The sequence below is a fragment of the Balaenoptera physalus genome, assembly GCF_965194825.1.
Source record: "Balaenoptera physalus genome assembly, chromosome: 6".
In the NCBI taxonomy this organism is placed as follows: domain Eukaryota; kingdom Metazoa; phylum Chordata; class Mammalia; order Artiodactyla; family Balaenopteridae; genus Balaenoptera; species Balaenoptera physalus.
In genome coordinates, this window is record NC_138885.1 from 58276008 (window position 1) to 58297908 (window position 21901).

The 21901-nt window shown below is 37.0% G+C and overlaps 1 long non-coding RNA gene across 1 annotated transcript in view; it reads left to right on the forward strand.

The window, feature by feature from the left end:
- LOC309662441 overlaps nucleotides 1-14636 on the forward strand; it is a 195813-nt gene extending 181177 nt beyond the window's left edge. The window contains exon 2 of the long non-coding RNA XR_014264684.1: nucleotides 645-14636. This is a non-coding gene — a long non-coding RNA (uncharacterized lncRNA). The remainder of the gene's footprint in view (nucleotides 1-644) is intronic.
- The last annotated feature ends 7265 nt before the right edge of the window (nucleotides 14637-21901 follow it).

Sequence of the window (21901 nt, forward strand, 5' to 3'; positions counted from 1 at the left end):
TAGGCCCCTAGTATCTTTAATTTCTAATCATATTCAGGATTCTGCTTTGCAAATTTGCTTGCTTTTTAGCTTCTTGCTCTTAAAGCAGTTAATTTTCAGTTTTCCCAAACTGCCAAGTCAATTATGATTCATTCACCACCATTCTATTTTCCAAAGTTGTGTTGGTGTCCATTACAGAGAACAGAATATTCTGCTGTCTTATTTACCACTTCTTTACCCTCATTTTTTTGTCCTTTGCCTTAATTTTTTTGTTAAATCAACAAATCAAACAACCAAACTTTCCTGGCATTTTAGCAAGGTTTTGGAGGGAACAGAGGTAAACCATACATTCGATAAGTGACACTTAAATTAAGTATGCATTTTTTCTATGGATTTTCTGGAAATGATATCAAAGATAATCCATGATAGGCAAAGATATCAAAATAAAAATTATGCATTTAACTTGAATACATCCCTTTGGCTTTTACTGTCTCATTTAATGAATGATGCATCAAATTGTTAATAAAACAGGTTTTTATTGACATTTTCTAACTATTTAAAAATGTATCTTCTTCCTCTTATCTTTCTTTTACCCCATTTCTTCAAAAGCATTTGAGGGGACTTCCCTGGTGGCGCAGTGGTTAAGAATCTGCCTGTCAATGCAGGGAGACACGGGTTCGAGCCCTGATCCAGGAAGATCCCACATGCCGTGGAGCAACTAAGCCCAGCGCCACAACTACTGAGCCTGCGCTCTAGAGCCCACGAGCCACAACTACTGAAGTCCGCGTGCCTAGAGCCAGTGCTCTGCAACAAGAGAAGCCACTGCAATGAGAAGCCCACACACCGCAACAAAGAGCAGCCCCTGCTCGCTGCAACTAGAGAAAGCCTGTGTGCAGCAACAAAGACCCAACCAACACAGCCAAAAAATAGGTAAATGAATTTTAAAAAAAGAGAAAAGCATCTGACACTCAGTGTCTAACTCCTTCCTTCAGCCGTTAAAACCAGAAGTCAATTTCGTATCATTTTTCTACACCCACCAATTTAAACTGCTCAAACCACAGGCCTTTTTGAGCCATTATTTTATGCCTCCTCTGAACATTTGATACCCTTCTGCTATGACTCTCTAGAAGTCTCTTCTTTTTTGTTTTCTGTGACATTCTGGTCCTGGTTCTCCTGACCACCTTTCAGTTCCTCAAGGCTCTGCTATTTGCTGTTTACTTTTCCTCTGAGAAAATTAAAGGAAGGTCTTTGTTAAGACTCTACTCTAAGTCCTCTAGTATCAATTTTATACTCTTATGGTCTAAGTTACAATCTCTGAGTAAGTACCTTCTAAACCCTTTTCCTTAGGCCTTTGCTAACCGTTCACTTATGCTGCAGATCATCTTATCTGCTATGGAGTTCCTCATAAATGTTTCATCAGAAGCTCAAATTCAACACATCCAGAGCTAAATCCAACCTTGCAAATTTAGCCTGTGCCATTATCTATCGTAAAGCTGGTTGTGTAAAGATGGTCTCAACATCATGTCTGGTCATTGGTGCCAGATCTCAGGGGAGTACACTGAAGTGACTGGCCATCTGTCACCAGCACTGTCACCCAGGCTTGTTCACATAGTGATGGTCACAGGACTCCTAGAAGCTGTAATGGCGTTTACACCCCAACACACAAACGCTTTCTCTGTTTGTGTCACGTTTGCTATTTTCCAACAATCCAAAGCAAGTCACATGGCGAAACTTAGAGCTGATGTCAGAGGAGACTATTTAAGGGCATGGATACAGGAAGGCACAAGTCCTTGGGGACTATTAATGCCTATAGTCTTCACTAGTCTACAGTGTTTCTTCTTATGCTTAATAGTCTTACCAGGCTCCTAATCATCCAAATGTGAAACTTCTATATTTCAGCATCTCCTTAAGCACACTGTGAACTTTCCTACCCTCTGTCTTAATTCAGGACATTGGACTTGCAGTGGTTCTTTTTAAAAATACAGCTTCATGAGTCTCACACAGATCTTTCAATTCATAATCTTCATGGGTAGATCTCAGAATATCCAATTTTGACTAGGTCCTTAGAGTATTTTTATGCACAATGAAGTTTGAGTATCACTGCTCCAGTCTATCCAGAAAAACTTTTAAAATATAACCTAAGCGTGGGAATTTTAACTAACTTGAAATTCATAGCCTTTTAGGAGGTCTGTTGATGTTCATCAGGAAATATATAAATCTCCTAAGATTATAAACAATGTAAATGTGGGCTCATGTGAATTTTTCAGTGTCCATAGTTTGCATTTGTCCTAGCCTGCTTCATCTGTGCTCTCATTCCTTGACTGGCTTCTCATGCTTAATCATCCATCAAATCTGAACTTTGTACAAATTTAGAACAATGCTGTGGAGAACCAAGAGTTTGCTTTCACTTAAATTCCCTTTCTCATATCTTTTCTACTGCCCTCTCCTGCTGGTTCTTAATAACAAAACTGTCTTATATTTGCAAAGGAATTGAAGTTGCAAAGTACTTTCATGTGAATTAACTCATTTGATCCTCACAAACCTCCCTGTAAGAAATTAAAGTATTTCAGAGAGTAAGAAACTGTTGTTACTAGCTGAGAATAGATTTAAAAAGAATGCAGGTCTCCTGACTTTGTTGACACCCAATTGCTGAACCATGGGGTTTCACTTAAGACTCCAAAAATTTGGACTTATTACAAAATTTTGTTTTTCAAATACAGGAGAACATGGGGGAAAACTAGAATTCTAACACTAACACTTGGCTCTTTGCCCCAAATTTGAAATAGTACACCTTGAGGAACATACATTGTCATTTATCATTTACTATGAAGGGTAGTCGATAACAGAGATTTCAAAGCAAAACAATTGCTACACAGGAAAAATGTATTAAAAATTTTGCATTAGTCCATAAGTGTGGAAAGGGCTGGTTGTTTCTGAGGTTTGAAAATGTTTCTCTTCTTACACTACTAGTGTTCTGTTTATAAAAGGAAGAAAAAAATATTTTCCTACAGGTGGAACTTGCTACACTGTATCTAAGAGTGTGTGAAACATGCTGTGAATTTAAATCAACTATGCAAACAATTCAAAAGGATGATGTTATACCCAAAAGGCTGTATGTTGGGCTACAAGTAAAGTCTGTAGCAAGAAGTGGGCTTGTTGGTCCTCTCTTAGCATGAAAATACTCATTTTCCTGTCTGGGGGAAACTAGATATAAAATCCCATTGGAAATCATATTTCTCTAGGTTTTTTTTTCCCCAAACTAGACAGATTGGCATTTCTTGGGCTCGTGACAGCTGGACATTACATATTTGACAACTCAAAGATGGGTAATAAGTCACGTAGGAGGATAGGCAACTGGTGGCTCTACGCAAACACTCTAGTATCACCTAAAATGGAAAAAATACGCATCACTGCTAGTGTTTCAACACTTGCTAATTTGTCTACTGTACTGACATGTTAAAACTGTCATGCTAGAAAAACCACTTTGGTCTTACTGTCAACAAATATTGCATACATTTTTGAGAAATAAATAGATGAGGTAGAAATAAGACCTATTTCTTATAGGGATTAGATACAAGGAAAAGCTAATATCTCGAATTCCACTGCAGGGCAAGCCACTGCTAGTGACTATTATGGGCAGAAGATCCTGGTACATAGGACAGATCTGAACCCAAAAGGTATTTTTACAGTATTCAGGAGGTTTCCTTTTAAAAATAATAATATCCGGCAACATGGGGTTTATGTGTCATCAGTGGTGGAGCATGAATGCTTCCGTTTGCCAGAATTCCTGCCTAACCTGCCTCTCATTTAAGTTTCCCAAGCCCCTGTGGCTTATTCAAGTTTTGTTATCAGCCATGGTGAGAGTAATTTCACTATGGAAATTGGCAAATGCTACAAATCAGAGCCGTATTTATTTTTCTGGAGAGTCAGTGTTAAACATTTACCAGCACACCACTATTATCATATATTTTTAAACAAAAAGTTGGGAAGATATGTATGAACCCAAGAAAATGGTGGGGGGGGGGAGCTTTTCCCTAAGGTATTAACAGTAACATTTTCTTTTTTTCTTCTGTTTTCTTGTCTTTTCTAGATTTTCTTCAATAGATATGTCACTTTTGTAATTTCTTAAACGAATGCAATTAGGTTTAAATAAAAAAATATTCCCTACATAATGAACTTACTAAAAGGCAATTCTTCATCCAGCTGCTATTTCTATATTTTATGGAGTTCTCAAATCCCAACATTTCCTTGAGAATGCCTAGGATTTAGCTATGAGGTAAAAAAATCTCAAATGAATTCACATTTGCCCATAGCCTAAATTTTTTCAATAATGCCTAAAGTACAACAGATTAGCCATAAGGAGGAGAAGACTGTGAGATAAAGAAGAAAGCACTTATCTCTCGACAGTGCTCAGGACTCTGAGAGAGTCTGGTTTTGAAAGAGTCCTGACCCCAATACCTAGAATAGTTCTGGATATCCTAGAAGTGCTGGGATTGTCTGGTTTAAAGGGTTGTGGAATGTGGGCATACCAGCAACACTGGCAATACCAGGCAAGAAAAGGTAGTTAAGACAGGGCAGGCGTGACCACTGAGATCATTTTTGCTCTGCTTATGGCCGCTTTGCATTTGCTTACTCCGGACATTGGCAGAGCGGTGAAGTCTAGACAGAGCCTTGAACGACTTAGAACACGTTAGGTGCCCACCCAAGTGCCCAGACCTAAATGTAAATTTGTTGTTAGTTTTCCTTACATAATTTCTAAATATATTTATATTTAGAAAAAGAAAAGTGATCACAGACATCCTGAGAGGCCTTTAAAATGCTTTTAAGTAATATATCCTGTAAATAATTTTCAAAAATTTGGGGTGCTAAATTGTGTGTGTGTCCAGTGCTGGAAGTATGTAGGAGTAGAGGGGAATTGGTAGGATTTTAAGCAGGGAGACACATGACACATCTTTATTTAGAATTGTAATACTTTAAGCCCTTTTTTTTTTTTTTCTTCTGGCTGTGTAAGAACTCTTTTTTTTTTTTTTTGAGTTTTTGCTTTCACTAATCTAAATTCAACCTTCAGAGAATTACCCTTAAATTTGTTATCCCTGAAATGGAATAGTGGCTGGCATGGGAGTTCACAGTCCTGTGCACTGGTGGTTATTAAATAACCTCAGGGAATTTTTGTTTGTTTGCTTGATTTTTACCTTTTGGCTAAAATTTCTTTTGGAAATTATTTTACCTTTCTGTATTCCCTATTCAGTTTTCATTGACTGTTGCTTTTCGCCTCTTGTCATAATTGTCTGTAATGTTGAGTCAATTTTGAAAGTAAGACCAGATTTGCCCTAGAGGTGGCAGAATTTCTGTGGTGGGTAAGTGAAATGATTGCTCCATATAGCTTTATAAAGTGTAAAGACCTCTGAGATGAAAGGAGCTATATAAATGTAAGGCTGTCATTTTAAATTGCTATTACCGTTTGAAATTCTCAAGAGAAGCATTACTGAAATCTGGCGTATGCACCATATTAGATTGCTTAATATCATTAAAGCATGTGCAGCAAATGAAAATACCAATTTCCTCTTATATGTAGCTCGTGTTTAAGGCTGCGTATCCAAAGCTAGCACGTTTCACAGCTCATTCTGGCATATTAATACTCACTGAAGGAAGCAGAAGTTAACGAAGTATGAAGACGATGGTGTTTCTCTAGCCTGTTGATTGCTTGTTTATGTCATGTGCTTGTGAAGACAGAAACCGATTTGAGAAACCAAATGAAATGAGACATATATACCAGAGAAGGTTTGATACAACCAGCAGAGAAGCCTGGACAGAAACATATATAGCACCTCACAAGGTGATTTATGTTTAGCTTTGGCAATAAGGAAACCAAGAAATAACATGTATTTAAAACAGCAGAAAAGAATTGCAGGAACAGAAAAATTATCAAAACAGTGAAAATGGCCTGACCTCCAACGTGAGACCAGCTGTTCTTGTCACCTCTATTTGCAAGTTTGTTTTAGGAAAAGTGAATGCTCCATATTATTGGAGCCACACACACCTAGCAAGATGGAAATTCCAAGAAATAAGCAAGTGAGAGGGAGGCATCAGTGGCAAATTGGAATCTAAGGCCTTTTGTGCTTGTTAAATGGTGGAATGATTGTAATTGGAAAAAGGGATGTGCATTAGTTCTGAGTGAATGTACAAGAAATGACAAGCGTGTAACTTAATGATTACTTCACAACACTCAGGACTGCCTTCTAGTCTCGCACTGAGGAGTTCGGCCCTACAGCAGAGAAAGCCACATGCTTTCCCCTCCTATTCATGAGTATTCTCCACAGGTCACATGGAAATAACCTTGAAGTGATAAGTCTTGGTTTACGAAGTCTGCTGCTTAAGCTGGTGTAAGTCATTGTGACAAAAAATGGTGGGATGTATTTTTTCTTTTTCTGGCAAACCATCACAATCATTGGCAAGCAAATGGACAGGATCTTGTTTTAAAGGAAATAGCATATGTTTACTCTCCTGGGAAAAGGGAGGATATGAGAAAGTTTCCTGAAAATCAAAGCTAATATTCAAATAAGTGAGAGTGTGTCAACTTTCTCTTCACTGTTAAAATAGATGTCTGCAGAATATGTTGATTTTATAATAGCTTAAAAATATCTCCTTAATTTTGCTGAATAAAAAATTTACTGTATCTAATTTTACTGTATGAATTTTTACCGTATAAAAGTTAAATTTTAAAGAGTGAAAACAAAAGTAATTTTGAAAATATTTCCATATTGAGAAATTTATAATAAATTATAAATTTTTAGAACCTAAAGTATAAATAATAATAATTATAATATAATCAATAAACTTATTAACTCGAGTCAACAAACACACACGAAAGGGTCAGAATACAGCTTCTATTTTGTTTTATCTTAGAAACTGGTTCTGGAATTGCTCTGTAACCCAAACTCAGATGCAAGTAGGGTTGTCTAGATGACATTTTCCTAAAACCCAAGCAAAGTCATAGTTTATAACAAAGAATTATAAACACAGGTTAAAGACTGGCCCTGAGGTGAGGAAAACATGTTTAAGAGAGGAAGACATTATGTAAGTGAGAGGAATGTATAAAATTATTTCACACACTGTCATGTAGAAGGTGAAGGTTAACCCAGAGATGTGTTTAGAGCTTGTATTTAGTGGTACCTCACAAACACTTACACTGAAGTTCTGCCAGTTGTCACTAGGTGGTGTATGTTGCAGCATGGCAAAATCAGGACTGCTTTATCAAGCCTATTTTGTGAAAATGGATTAGTCTAGTGAGGGATACTAAACAAAACTAGAAGAGCCCCAGAACTATTCTACTCTCCATAATTAAAGTTACATCTTTTTTTTTAAATCCACATCTTCAACATAGGATCCCTAAACGCTTTGCCAATATTTTGAAAGGATGTTTGCTTCTATTACTTTAAAAGGCTCAATGATAGTCAGGGTGGCAAAATTTTACACGAAGGTTTTCTTGGCATAAAGGAAAGAAAGTCCTTTATTATCTCTTTTTTTTGAAAAGTAATCTTCCTTTAGATATATGATTTACTGTGGAAGGGTTTAATAAGAGATTTTTTTCTTTTTTAACATCTATTAGTAAGATGAAGCGAAGATAGTTACAATGGAGAATATATTATCAAGACCACCGTGCAGGTAATATCCTGCATATTGAGTCTAATCACCCATTTAAGTTAGAGTTGTTAAGAATATGGAGAATCACACTCTAATGATTAGTGATGAGAATCACCTAGATAATTAAATTAGTATTGAGAAACATATTTTTAGGCAGAATGATTATCCTGGGAGATTGATTAAAAGGATAATTGAAGAACAATGTAATAACCTTTTTCATAGTTATCAAGTTGAACTTGTTTAAGGCAATTTATCATAATAGTGTGGCTATGCCATATCATAAAAGGACTGGTCACTGCTTAAAAAGATGTTTATTATATATTAATCCAGACATGTTGTGGTACCAATCAAATATCTTCAATAAAAATGTGGAGGATGATAAGTGTAGTGGAACAATATCTCAAGCTATCTCAATAACTCTTGAGAAGCAGCTGAATGGAGTCTGCAATGTATAGAAAGAAGGTTACTAAAAAGGAATCACAGTTTAATGGCTCTGTCAGTAACAACAGAAGAAACTACTGCTTCAGGCTACCTGAAATATTAACAAGGATTGCATGATAATAATTTCCTTCTTTGAAAGTAAAACAAAATCAAATTCTTACTTCCAGTCAGTCATGAAAATAGATTGAGAAAGGAATTAATTAACCAACTGAAACTGGAATATAAAGATGGCAAGATATCCATTGCAAAAGTCTGCATTTTTCTTGTCCCTCTCTCACCGGGCCTTCTAGTCACTTCCATTTTTGGGTAATTAATTAGTTATCCTCTCTATGTCTCTTTAAAATTTTTATTTTTGAAATTAATATATAGTAAAATTAACTTTTGTCTTTTAATTAATAAACTTTGTATTTTAAAACAGTTTTAGGTTTACAGAAAAATTGAGCAGAAAGTATACAGAATTCCTATATACTCCCCGTTCTACCCACCCGTCTTCACACACAGTTTCCTCTGTTATTCTTCACTATTAACATCTTGCATTGGTATGGAACATTTGTTACAGCTGATGAGCTAATGTACATGATTATTAACTGTTAGGATTCACTCCCTGTGTTGTACGTTTCTATGGGTTTTGCCTAGGACATCCAGTATGATGCTAGATTGAAGTGGTGGGAGTGGGCATCCTTGCCTTGCTCCTAATTTTAGGGGCAAATCTTTAAGTCACTGTTAACTACGATGATAGCTTCTTTTTTGGGGGGAGGGATGTAGATAATTTTTATCCAGTTGAAGAAGTTATCTTCTATTCCTAGTTTGCTGAGAGTTTTTATTTTGAATTGATGTTTAATTTTTTCGTGTGTTTTTTCCTACATCAAATGATAGGATCAGGTGGCTTTTCTTTTTTAGACTGTTAATATGGGCCATTACATTGATTGATTTTTAAATACTGAACAAGACTTACAGTCCTGGGGAAATCCCCACTTAGTCATGAGGTATCATTCCTTTCATATACTTCTGGATTTTATTTGCTGGTATTTTATTAAGGATTCTTGCTTATGTTGTAAGCACTATTGATTTTATACTGTCTTTGCCTAGCGTTTTAGTATCAGGATAACACTGGCCTAGTTGTGAAGTGTATTATCCTCTTGTAATTTTCTGGAAAAGATGGTGTAGAATTGATGATATTTTTTCTTTAAATATTTGCCAGTGAAATCTCCTGGCCATGGGGGATTTCTTCTTTTGATAGGTTTTAAAACATGAATATAATTTAGCTAATAGTTATAGAACTATTCAAGTCATCTATTACATCTAGAGTGAGTTTTGGTTGTTTGTGGGTTTTGAGGAATGGTCCACGTCATCTATGTTGTTGAATTTATGAAGAATCATTCATAGTATTTCCTAATTATTTTAAAAGCCTGCAGAGTCTGTAGTGATAGCCCATCTTTCTGATATTTATAACATGTCTTTTCTCTTTTATTTTTTTCTTTACTAAGCTGGCTAGAATTTTACCGATTGTAACAAGCTTTCTAAAAGGTCAGTTTTGGTTTCATGTATTTTCCCTGTTGTTCTACTGTTTTAGATTTCATTGATTTCTTTTCTTATTTTTATACACACTTCCTTCTGCTTGCATTTTTGCTTCTCTTTCTCTAGTTTCTTCTTTACAACAATTTGCTAGAATTCTGATACATAGATAGAGTCACAGACTCAAAGAATGCCAAAATGGGAAGGAAACTTGAAGATCAGCTGGCTTAGTATTTGTCCATGAGGGGCACACATCAGAATCCTCTGTGGAACCTTTTAAAAACATGCAACTGAGCTCTACTCTCCAAGACTCTGATTCAGAGAACTTAGTGGTGGGGTCTAGTAGTATATCTGGGAATATATGGTAGGAAAGCTAGTAGTGTATTTTGACATGCGTTCCCAACTGAGAGATTTTTTAGTATTATAGAGAACCAACCAGAGTTAGGACCAGAACCTTAACCTCCTGATTTTGAAGTTTTTGCCACTCTCCAACCAAATGCACACCCTATTCTTTCTTAGATACCCTATGTTAAATGTGTACAGTGAACTTATGGTCCAAAGACTCCTATTGTTTATTTTCTTTAGAATCTTTTGATCACACAATTTTAGAATTAGAACTCTTTGCAACACCAGCTACCAGAGCAAGCAGCCAAAGAGAAGAAAAGAAAGAGATCTTGAGTAGCCCAAATAGAGGATATAAGTTCCTGGCATTAACCTCATGTAGGTTTCTCTTAGGTCCCCTCTAGGCTTTCGGTCACTTTACTGACTTTTTATTTAGATCCAGTTTGGAGACAAACAAGATATACACTTGGCTGGTTGGGAAACACTTGTTTGTGAATTGAGGGAGTGGAGGAAAAATGGTTATGTACCTTCTCAAAAAAAACCCAATTGTAATTATCCTTATTCGTTAATGTTCACAATGCCATTGTTATTTTAACTAGGGAAGGACTAAACATTAATTTTTTCTGAATGGGTAATTATCACCTGTGTCTGAGAATGTAAAGTAACTTAAAATATAAAGGACTTTCCATGTTGGACCAAATTCCCTAGTCTCTTTTTGGCTTTCAGTTATTCCTGCCTCTGAGAAATATGATACAAAAGCAGCTAAGAGCTGCTCAGTTCTCTGAAGCCAGATGTAGAAGTGGTTTGGAAGACATTTTGTTTCATCTCTTTTTAAACTTCTTTAAAAATATTTCTAGAGAGAGTAGCTAATAATAAGATAGGTAGGTGGATGGCAGGGAGTTAACTAAAATGTTCAGAATAGCTCTGAGTACAATAACATTTAAAAATAGAGAGAACGGGCCAGGAACAAAACCCCACTAACTCAGTCTATCTAGTTCAGATGTAGCTGACGTCCCTATTTAGCATCTTTAAGTGGCTCACACTTTCCTCACCAACCTAAGAATGTGCCTCTAGCACTGGAGAGCCTGCCAAGTCCAAGGACACAGGAATGTGAATTATCAAGCAAGCTGGGGATGAAAGGTGCTGAAATCATCTTTTCAGAATATTGCCAAAAAACAGCTTGAGTTTCTAGGGTGCTAATTGCTGAAATATGTTTTAGCTTCCGAATTCATTCCGAGCTTATGACCCGCTAACCAAAAGGTAAGAAGGATGTTGTAAAAGAGAGAGAAGGATGGTAGTAAGAGGGAGAAGGGTAAGGAGTTGTTTAGCTCAAGGCCTCCTGGAAAACCACATTATATGAAAGAAAGTGTATTTTATATGTGCCATATGCTGCTGATACAATTAGATTTGACTACCAAAATAATGCAGTCCTTTACTGTCTTCTGAGCTCCTAACGGGAGAAGGTTAGCCCTAGTCTTGAAAGTGAGGCGATATAGATAGCTAATTTGAATTCACTGTCCTTCTTATTTAACTTTTCTAAAAACTTATTTATGCCTGCTACCACGTTTCAGCCTCCCAGTGATTTGTTAGAGCAAAGCAAAATTCTCGGTAATTTTCTATATGTGAAACTGAGACACAAAGAGCCAGAATAAATTGCCTTAAACTCTGATCTTATATTAGGGACAGAATTAGGGCTGGACTGGGTCTCCACTCCCACGGTGAGAATATTCCAATCTGCTCCACTGCCACTAGCCACAAAAGTCCCTGCAACAAATCACAAAAGTAACTTGCAGAAGACTATTCTGATATTTGTGAAAGAAAGCTTTAGACAAATTATTTTTTCTGAAGCAGTTTATTAGACAGTCTTGTAAGAAAGCAATTGTACCAGATTAGGGTCCCTTTCAACATTATGAATTTAATACCATGGAGGGATTTGCAGACTGAATTATCCAGACTCACTGTAGACACATATAGGCAGTCAGTAAATATATGAATTAATGTTCAGTTGTGGGTTGGGCAGATATACACTTAAATATTACCATTTAAATATACATAAATGCCTTTTTTCTGGTTTAAGTTTTTGGAGAAGTTACATTTTTATATGTGATATTTCTTCATAACACTTTTCTTTTTTTACAAGTTCTGGAGTATTTCTACACACAAGGTATGGTACTTAAACTTCACTTCGAAAAACACTCTTTTCTAAAACAAAACTTTTACACCTAATTTTTTAAAATGACATATAAAAGGATGGAACCAACCTTTAATTACCAATAATTATTCACTTTGTATTTTTTTAAGATCTGTGCTTAAATTTCATTCCACACATGAAGACTCTGATCCAGCTAAAAAATGTAGGAAAAGATACCTGGTTGAGGTGTCTGTGTATGTTCACATGTTGGTCCACTCTCTCTGTTCCAAATACATGATGGTAACAGGTAAAATTTTCAAAGATAAAGCCAAAATATATACCTGTCCTTAAAAAGAAGACAAACATTTCTACAGAGGCAATGGAACAGAAATGAAAACGGCTGAGTGGGACTGAGCCAGAGACCTCCTGAATCCAGGTGTTTGGCTACTGGAGAGTAAAGCGGATTAAAGGTGCTCGTGCAAGGTGGTAAGATAGGAAGTGGGATCTGATCTCACTGCTTGAAGCCAGGGGCTTGGGCCGGAAGTCCACTGCTCCACTCATGAAATGTGGCTGGGAATAAAAGGGACTGTTGCTACTCACCTCCTGGGGGGAGAAGGACACAGGTATAGATTCAAGACCAGGAATGAGCAAAAGTGTGCACTGTCTCCTTGAACATGTCTGACACCTTCCCAGTAGTCCGCACACCAGGAGTACATAAGCATCATTAAAAGACTTGGCTCTGGACCAGGAACCCAAGGAGTTGCGTGGTGTCAGTCGTAAAATCACAGGAATGGGAGGTGTGTGTGTGTGTGTCAGGGGTGGGGTACAAGTTGCTTGAGGAGGAAAACAACAGATCTAAGTTAAAATAATTTCCACTCAAAATGAGTCTGAAAACAAACATCCCAAACACATGAAGGCATCTAAGGCTAATAAAGACAATAGGGACTTCCCTGGTGGTCCAGTGGTTAAGAATCCGCCTTCCAATGCAGGAGACACGGGTTTGATCCCTGGTTGGGGAACTAAGATCCCACATGCCGCGGGGCAACTAAGCCCGTGCACCACAACTACTGAGCTTGTGTGCCTCAACTAGAGAGAAGCCCACATGCTGCAACAAAAGCTCCTGCATGCCACAACTAAGACCTGACGTAGCCAAATAAATAAATATTGACAATAAAAAAACATACCAAACAATAGATCATAAACTCTAGGACCTTGACCCTCGGGGTAGAAGCATCAGCCTCACCTTGGAGTTCGTCAGAAATGCAGACTCTCAGCCTCACCTTGGACCAGTTACATCAAAATTCATTGTCTGACATAAGCATCAGGTAACTAATATGCACATTATCATTGGGAAAGCACTGCTGGAAAAGATAATATATTTTTACAACTGTCTGACAAGTGCTTGAACATAAATAAGATTGTCTCTGAGAGATGAAGGAAACAAGTTTAATTTTAAAAAGAGAAAGAAATTAAGAAAGAAAAAGAGGCAAACATGATACAGTATCTGGTGGATGAGAAAAGAAACCAATTCAAAGCTTTGAAAATGACAATTATAGGGAATTCCCTGGCAGTCCAGTTGTTAAGACCCTGCACTTCCGATGCAGAGGGCATGGCTTTGAACCCTGGTCGGGGAACTAGGATCCCGCGTGCCGCACGGCAAGGCCAAAAAAAAAAAAAAGACAATTATAGGTACTGGGAGTTGGGGGGGGCGGGCGAAGGAGGGGAACATCAATAACTAGTATATACTGTGGACACAGGTGAAAAGAAAATTAGTAAGTTAAAATATTTTCCTAAGGTATTTATGCAGAACATAGCCTGAGCAAAAAAGAAAGAAAAAGAGCATTGAAATATGAGGAATAAACTGAAAAGCTCCACCTTATACCCAGTTATATCAATGGCGTTCTAAATGAGACTGAAAGAAATGATAGAGTCATATTTTTAGATAATGTCAGATTAGTCCATATTTAGAGACAATTTTTCAGATTTGAAAAAAGAATGTTACATTGGGAATACACCCTGGGTACCAAGCAGAATAAATAAGATGAATCCACTTTTAGAAACACTGCAGTTAATCGGCAGAACATCAATGATAAAGAGAAAATCTTAAAAACCACCAAGAAGAAAAGAGACATAACCCAAACAGCAACAATAATTAAATATAACAGTAGGCCACCAGGAAAAATAGATGATAGAAGACAAAGGAGTAATATCTTCCATGTGTCAAAGTAAAAAAGCTGATACCAGCTGAGAGGATGGCATTATTGTTCCCAATTCTTCTTTCCCTGTAACCATGCCCTATGCCATGTAACTTTACAGTCTGCCTCAGTAAACAGAGAGTTATAAAATACTGGTAATTTTAACACTTGTATCTTTTAAAGGATAAGATTGGATATTAGGATAAGATTGGACTGTCGGGTGTTCGATTGATAGAAAAGGTTAAACTCTGTGTTGTATAAGGACACAACAATAGAAGGACAATAGAAAGTTGTATAAGAAGGACAATAGAAATACAAAATAATTTTAACTTCTTGAGGAAGGTTGAAGTTAATATGTATGTTAAAATTTAAGAAAAAAATAAAGGAAATGCCACCTAATGCTTCCAAATAGATAGATGAATAAAATAAAGAGGATTATGAAAATCTATTAATTTGACAAAAGATGTGAAAGAAGAAAAAGAATCAAACTAAGAATAGTAAAGAAAACACAAAATATGTCTAAAAACTGGTAATAACATTAAGTTATCCTATTAAAAAATCAGATCATTGGATTGTCCACTAATATGCTCAATCTCTTTAGTTAGCAGGGAAATGAACATAAATCCACAGAGATCGTAACATAATAAAACCCAATAACTACAATAAAAACCACATCTGTCACAGGCAAAAATGTCAAACACCTTAATAAAGATAATGGTAATAATACATTTAATGAATACTCACTACTTAGACTCACAGTTTAAATTCTGACAAAAACTCTTAAAGGAAAATATTATTATTATTCCCATTCTTTAGATGTCTCATCTAAGTTTTACTTCTGGTGGCCAGCTTTGTGTGTCTAGAGTATTCTGAAGTAACTATCCTACTGAAGTGTGGGGAGAAAAAAACCTTCAACTTCTCCAAACACTGCCTTTCTTTCTTTCTTTTTCTTATTCTAGCAGATTTTTCTTTTTTTTACTGAGCAGCAAGACCAAAGGAGCTCAGAAAATATTCACACTTAAGCATATTTTTTTCCTATAGGTACACCAGAGGCCTATGGAGATACCATGATGCAGTAGTTGATTTCAGTTTTACACTTAAGCCAAGGGTGGTACACAGTATAACACAGTATCTTTGGAGGACAATGTAGAACCACCAATTCTTTTGCAGCTAGAGAAGTTTTCTTATTTCAAAATATGGCTATAGAATCCTCTTAGGGAGAAAACAGGATTTTGCTTTTTCTTGCAACAAGATGATAAAAGCAACAATATTTTCCTTACTTTTGACTGAGACCCAAGAATAGGTGGCACCCATATGTATATTTCAAAACAAAATGCTAGGTCCCTAAGGAGAGCTTCCAAAGGAGGTGGTTCTGAGTAAGTATTGCCAATTTTAACTGAACCCCTACCACCAGTCTTTAAATAATGTTGGACCAGATGGAAGAATGACACTGGAAATTGGAGGGAAGTTTCTTTGAAAAGGGTTACAATGCATTTCTTCTAATTCTCCCATCATGGTGGAAGAGAGGGGACCTCCTCTTTACCTTAAGCTGTGTGAGCAGGGTTTCAAGTTCATTCTACAAGGAGCTTAACTAGTGTTTCAGGATCTGCCCCTGAAAAACCTTCCTAAAGGTGAGTGATTGTGGCTGGCTGGTTTCAGATGGTAGAGCGAGGAGAAGCAGTTCTTTCAGGAATACCTAAAATACATGGGTGTTGAGTGTTTCCCACTGGTGCACGTGAGCATCAAGGGGGAACTTGGACGCAACTTAAATGGACTTTTCCCCTGTGTGGCACTTGGTGAGAGAGACAGTCCGCGTAGAATGGACCATAGGAAACTAGTGGCTGGCAGGGCAATACTATGCTAGACGAATCCGTAGCCTGAATTAAAAGAACAATTTTAATTTAGCCTCCTCCAGAACAAAAGGATCCTCCGAAAACTCATGAATACAACACAAAAGAAGATAAATGACTCAAATTTAAGACATCTGTTATCCTAGATGAAACTAACACTGAATATTTTGGGTTCCAATCAAGCCGATCTTTCCTGCTCTTTACTTCTCTTGCCTCCCTCTACTTTTAACACCGAAAGGCCCAGAGCTGTTCACTGTGGAGAAGGAAGAGAAGGGCAGTGGGGTGTGGACCCAAGTACAGGAGATGCTCCAGGCTTTCCACCCTCACTGAACCCCCAGTGGGGCCTGGGGAAAAGCTTTAATTTAAAAAAAGCTTCAAAGTACTTACTGGTAAGAGTACAAGGCAATTTAATTGCTGAACTAAGTCTCTTTCATGATTTAAAGGTGTTTATGATAGGAAAGGGATCATAAATGTTATGGAATGTTTACTAGATTTTACCCAGGGAACAGGGAAGAAAAAGTCCCTAGAGAGGATTTGGGGGGTGGAGGGAGCTGGTGGAGCATTTGCAATGGGAAGAGAGTAAAAGATTTGTTTCCTTATCTCTTCTTGAGTCTTGCGTGCTAAATCGACTGACTGTTTAATCTGGTTGGCAAGGCTGTTTAAAAGGAGACATGAGCAAGCTTCCAGGAGCAGTGTGAGTGTCTGGGGTTATCTGTGGAGAGGAAGTAGTTAGTAGCAGAAAAGTCTGAGGAATTTTTAAGAACAGGTGTGTATAGGATTCGATTTCTGGTTGTTTCTGGTACTGTACTATGATGTAACTCCACCCCACCCCCCAGTATACCCAGACATGGAGGAAAACTCTTGCCCTACTACAGTCTCATTTTCTTAACTGATTTAGGGAATTGCAAAGAGTCTGTGATGCAACTTTGGATGAACACCAGATGGGGAGAAGAGATCGGCTGCAGGAGGTGAGATCCAAGCAACATCTAGAATACAGTGGAAGCAAGGAATCAGAGCAAGAGGTGACTGGGAAACTAAGACTCAGGAAATTCCTGCTTTTTGAAATTATTAATGAGGAGTAACTACTGGTTACTACATGCATAATATGAGAACTTAAGTATTCGAATGATAAACCAAAGAGAGACTGAACTCGGAGAACTGGAAAATTTGGGCATATCCAAGTGACTGCCACCTCTGTTAGATATACAGAAAATATCTTAGACAGTTATTAGTAGATTAATAGGAGCATATTTTAATAAATCACTTCCTAAACAAAATGTAGGCGTATTAATGGCTGGCACTTACACCCAACTGATACCTTATGCTATTTAACATTTATTCTATCAGTCAGAAGAAAATGAAGGCAAAAATCACTGAGTGATAAGGTGCTTATTTATTTGGTCTTATGCCTTAGATAGTGTTTTGGCTGCTGTGCAATCTTCATGAGACTCAGAGATGCTAAGTGAAGCTAGTTTTCAAGTGTCACTCTTGGCAAGTGAGATATTCCTTTTATAAAAATATCTGCTGAGCTTTGACACTTAGACTGAAGTGTGTATCCACATATCTGCTATAATGTGAATATGTCTTTGTTCATTCTGATTCACAGATCCTTCAGTCAACAAAAGTGCTTTACAGATGAGCAATTAAAGACTGCAGAATCAAAGGTGGTATGTAAAGCTGTCTGTCTCCAAGGACCTCCAATCATCTTACCTTGAGAAACCAGTAACCCAGATGTTGCTATTTCATTTCCAGATCTCCGTCAGAATGTTTACGTATCGTAATTGTCATTCTCATCCTCTGAGAGAAGAAAGTTTCCTGGAGACCAGAGATGGCACCAATTAGCCCAGCATTTGCTCTGCTAGCCACTGATTCATAGGAGAACATCTTTTTTTCCCATCTAATAGCAGTCTGTGCAGAATATCAGGAAACATTATTTCTTTGGGGGGATTTTATGAAATGCTACATTGTGAGCTGACCTTGACCACATTTTTTATTGATGAAGATGTTTGACAATATATATTTTAAACCATAACTTGATTTAGGTTCTCATATGATACTGTTTTTCATTTTTAGTAACAAAAGTAATTTCAAAGCAGATGTCTACAAAAGTCCAAAACTGTTATTTATGTATTTATGTTATTTATATATATATTTATTGTTATGGCCAAGCGGTCACATGATAGAACCTCTGAATATACTTAATGATTTTTTTTCATACTTGATAAGACCAAAATGAAATTTGTGAGTCTATATGCTTTTACATTTTTCCCGTGGCATTTTTCTGGCAAAGTCCTGAGTTCTGCTAAGACAAGGACGACTCTGGTTGGCAGGCATCGTCCTGAAACATTTTTGTAAATATCAGCAAGTCACCCAAACAAGTTTGAGATCAGTATTTTGGCTTGAGTGTCTAATCCCCAAGCAACATAGGCCATCAAGGAAACAACCTGCGTTTGCAGACACAATAGTAAGGAAGAACTCATACCTGTCGCTCAGTACTCAGTGTCTTGTATTGCATGTCGAAAACTATCTCTCTTCAATTTTCAGGTGCCCTAGCCTAATTTAACATGTCAAAGGTCCTAATTTCTAATTTGCTAAGCAATTTATCACATATTACCTACACCCTCTCAAGTCAGATCAAATGCTACCACCAAATCATGGCAATGAATCCAGATGTGAGGAACTTTGTGATTAATTCACTGGGGGAATTTTCTGTTAAATATTAGAAATATACCTTCAATTTGAAACATAAGGTTTGTATTCTATTAAGTAATTGTTTAAGTAATACTTGTGTAAACGTATGTAAAAAGGTGCAGGGCAAAACCTAACATATCTTTCCTGAATCGATTAAAATTAAATTAAAAGTTATTTAGAATTTAGCTTCACATAAGAAACCTCTCAGGTTATGCATAGAAGTATTTGAGAGTACTTAGAAATTTTGCACAAATTTTTCCAATAGAAAGATGCTCTGAAACAACATATCATATCTCTAAATTTAAGAGACAGAGATTTCTTCTTTATCTGAACTGCATAAGGGGACAAAAGGCAGATAGAGGAGAAATTATGTTCCTGTTGTTTGCTTAGTAAGAACCACTGACACCTGAAAATCACTATCTCTGGAGTCAGACAGCTTGGATTCATACCCCTGATCTGCCATTTATTAGTGACTTAGTTTTATAAGTCAGTACAAGTGGGATAGTAGAGAATGGTCACTACCTCACAGATGTGGAGACAGAATGATTGCCACAGCATTGGTTGTCATTTTTATTATTAAGCCCCAGCAACATTTATGGCAGAAAGGATGATAAAGGGATGATGTTCCAAAACCCTACAACAAAGTGATGACAGTCATCAGGTAGAAACGGTGAAAAATCATGAGAAGATGGAAACTGGATATAGTAATGTGAGAGTAAGCAAAGAAGGTAAAGTATTAATTAGGACTCCTGACAGGTAGGTATATGTCTATATCTAAGGCTATTTGCTAGGTACAGTACAAAGCACACGGTGCCAGAGAGAAAGAGTATTTTTTAAAAAATATTCACACGTTTATCTAATTTTCTCTCATGTAGTTATCTACCTCATAATTTAAAAGTAATGTGTTAATAATGGAAACACATCAATTGCTGCAAGTATAGGTTACCCCTTGAATCTCCCTGCATAAATCACTTAGTTATAGTGTCATTAAGTCAATCTTTGAAAACTGAATTCAAATTCTGACTTTTCCTGTTGTTACTTTGCATATTATTACTTCTGAGTCTTAGTCTTCTGTCTATAAAATGGGAAATGTAGGACTTCCCTGGTGGCACAGTGGTTAAGAATCCGCCTGCCAATGCAGGGGACACAGGTTCGAGCCCTAGTCCAGGAAGATCCCACATGCCACGGAGCAACTAAGCCCGTGCACCACAACTACTGAGCCTGTGAGTCACAACTACTGAAGCCCACGCACCTAGAACCTGTGCTCTGCAACAGAGAAGCCACCGCAATGAGAAGCCCGCGCAACGCAACTAGAGAAAGCCCACACACAGCAGCAAAGACCCAACACAGCCAAAAGTAAATAAATTAATTAATTAAGTTAAAAAAATGGGAAATGTAATACCACTTTGTTGAGCTGTTATAAAGATTGGATGAAATACTTAATACAGTGTCTAGTCGTGGTAGAAACTCAACAAAGTTAGTAACAGTTATTATTATCCCTGCCATTAATATTATCATTATTATTACCAATAAAAATGACACAAAATCATCTCTTCCATCATCAAATATAAAATCCTAAGAATTAAAGCTATTTTCACAAATTAAGCTTATTTCAGTGGCAGCAGACATTTGTGCATCCATTAAACAAATTTTATTGAACACATGCTATGCACCAAGCATGGGATGGTAAACAAAATGCACTTGGTCCATGATCTCATGGTGCTTTGATTCTTGTGAGGAGATTAAAAATATGCAAAAAGACAACTACAATAAATGGTGATTAGTGCTACCTCTGGAGTAGTAGACGTGAATAAGGAGCACCTCACCCAGACTTGCAAGGAAAGCTGAGTCTGGATATTGTAGTAAGAGTTAAATAAGGAAAGAGAAAGATACAGTTTTTCTAGGAACGACACTATGAAGACTGAGAAACCACAGAATGTTATACATTCAAGTAACAGAAAAAAAGACAAGCGTGTTCAGATTTGCAGAATGTGGAAGGGAGGTAATAAATGAAGTCAGAGAGGTAATTTTGAGCCAATATTCCAGGGTCTTGTAAATCTTCAGGAAGTGGGACTCTTCCTTAAGAGTAATGTACAAAGAACAAATTAGAAATAGAATTACCATGCTATCCAGCAACCACACACCTGGGTATTTATCCAAAAGAATTGAAATCAGGATTTCAGAGAGATATCAGCATTTCCATGTTCATTGCAGCACTGTTCAGAATAGCTAAGATGTAGAAACAACTAAAACGTCCATCAACAGATGAATGGATAAAGAAAATACTGTATATACATACAATGGAATGTTATTCCATCTTAAAGAAGAACATTCTGCAATATGCAACAACATGGATGAACCTTGAGGACATGCTAAGTGAAAGAAGTCACAGACAAATACTGCATGATTCCACTTATATGAGGTATCTACTGTAAAATAGTCAAATTCATAGAATCAAAGAGTAGGATGGTGGTTGCCAGGGACTCGGGGGAGAAGGAAACAGGGAGTCGCTAATCAGTGGGTATAGTTTCCGTTAAGCAAGATGAATAAGCTCCAGAGATCTGCTGTACAACATCATACCTATAGACAAAAATATTGTATTTAAAATTTTGTTAACAGGGTAGATCTCTTGTTAAGTGTTCTTACCAAAATAAGTTTTTTTTTAAAAAGGAACAAACACAGTTTACTGTTAAATTATACTTTTGACAAAGCTTTTTCAGAAGCACATTTCGTAAATCTAGAAATGCTTATAGAAAGCCCAAGATTTGAAATCTCCCGTGTAAGGAGCAGTAACGCACAGGACACCAGAACTTGACACCTCTTAAGCTTTTCAGCTCTGCACAGTATAATGTTTACTTTGAAAAAAAGTTTTTAATACCAAGGTGTGCCAGTGGCTTTTCTAATGGGTTAATGGTAACTTTTGTCTCCTCAGATGGAACGTATCAGAAATAAGATGTTTTCTTTTGTGAGTTGGGCTATCAACTGAACAGGGATAGAACTGTTCAGCTGGAAGCCACTCACATGGTGACACCAAGCTTGAGCACAAATGCTGACCTCTCTCTTGCTTCTAAAATGCCGCTTCCTTTCTCCACAGCCAATAAGGCCATATTTTT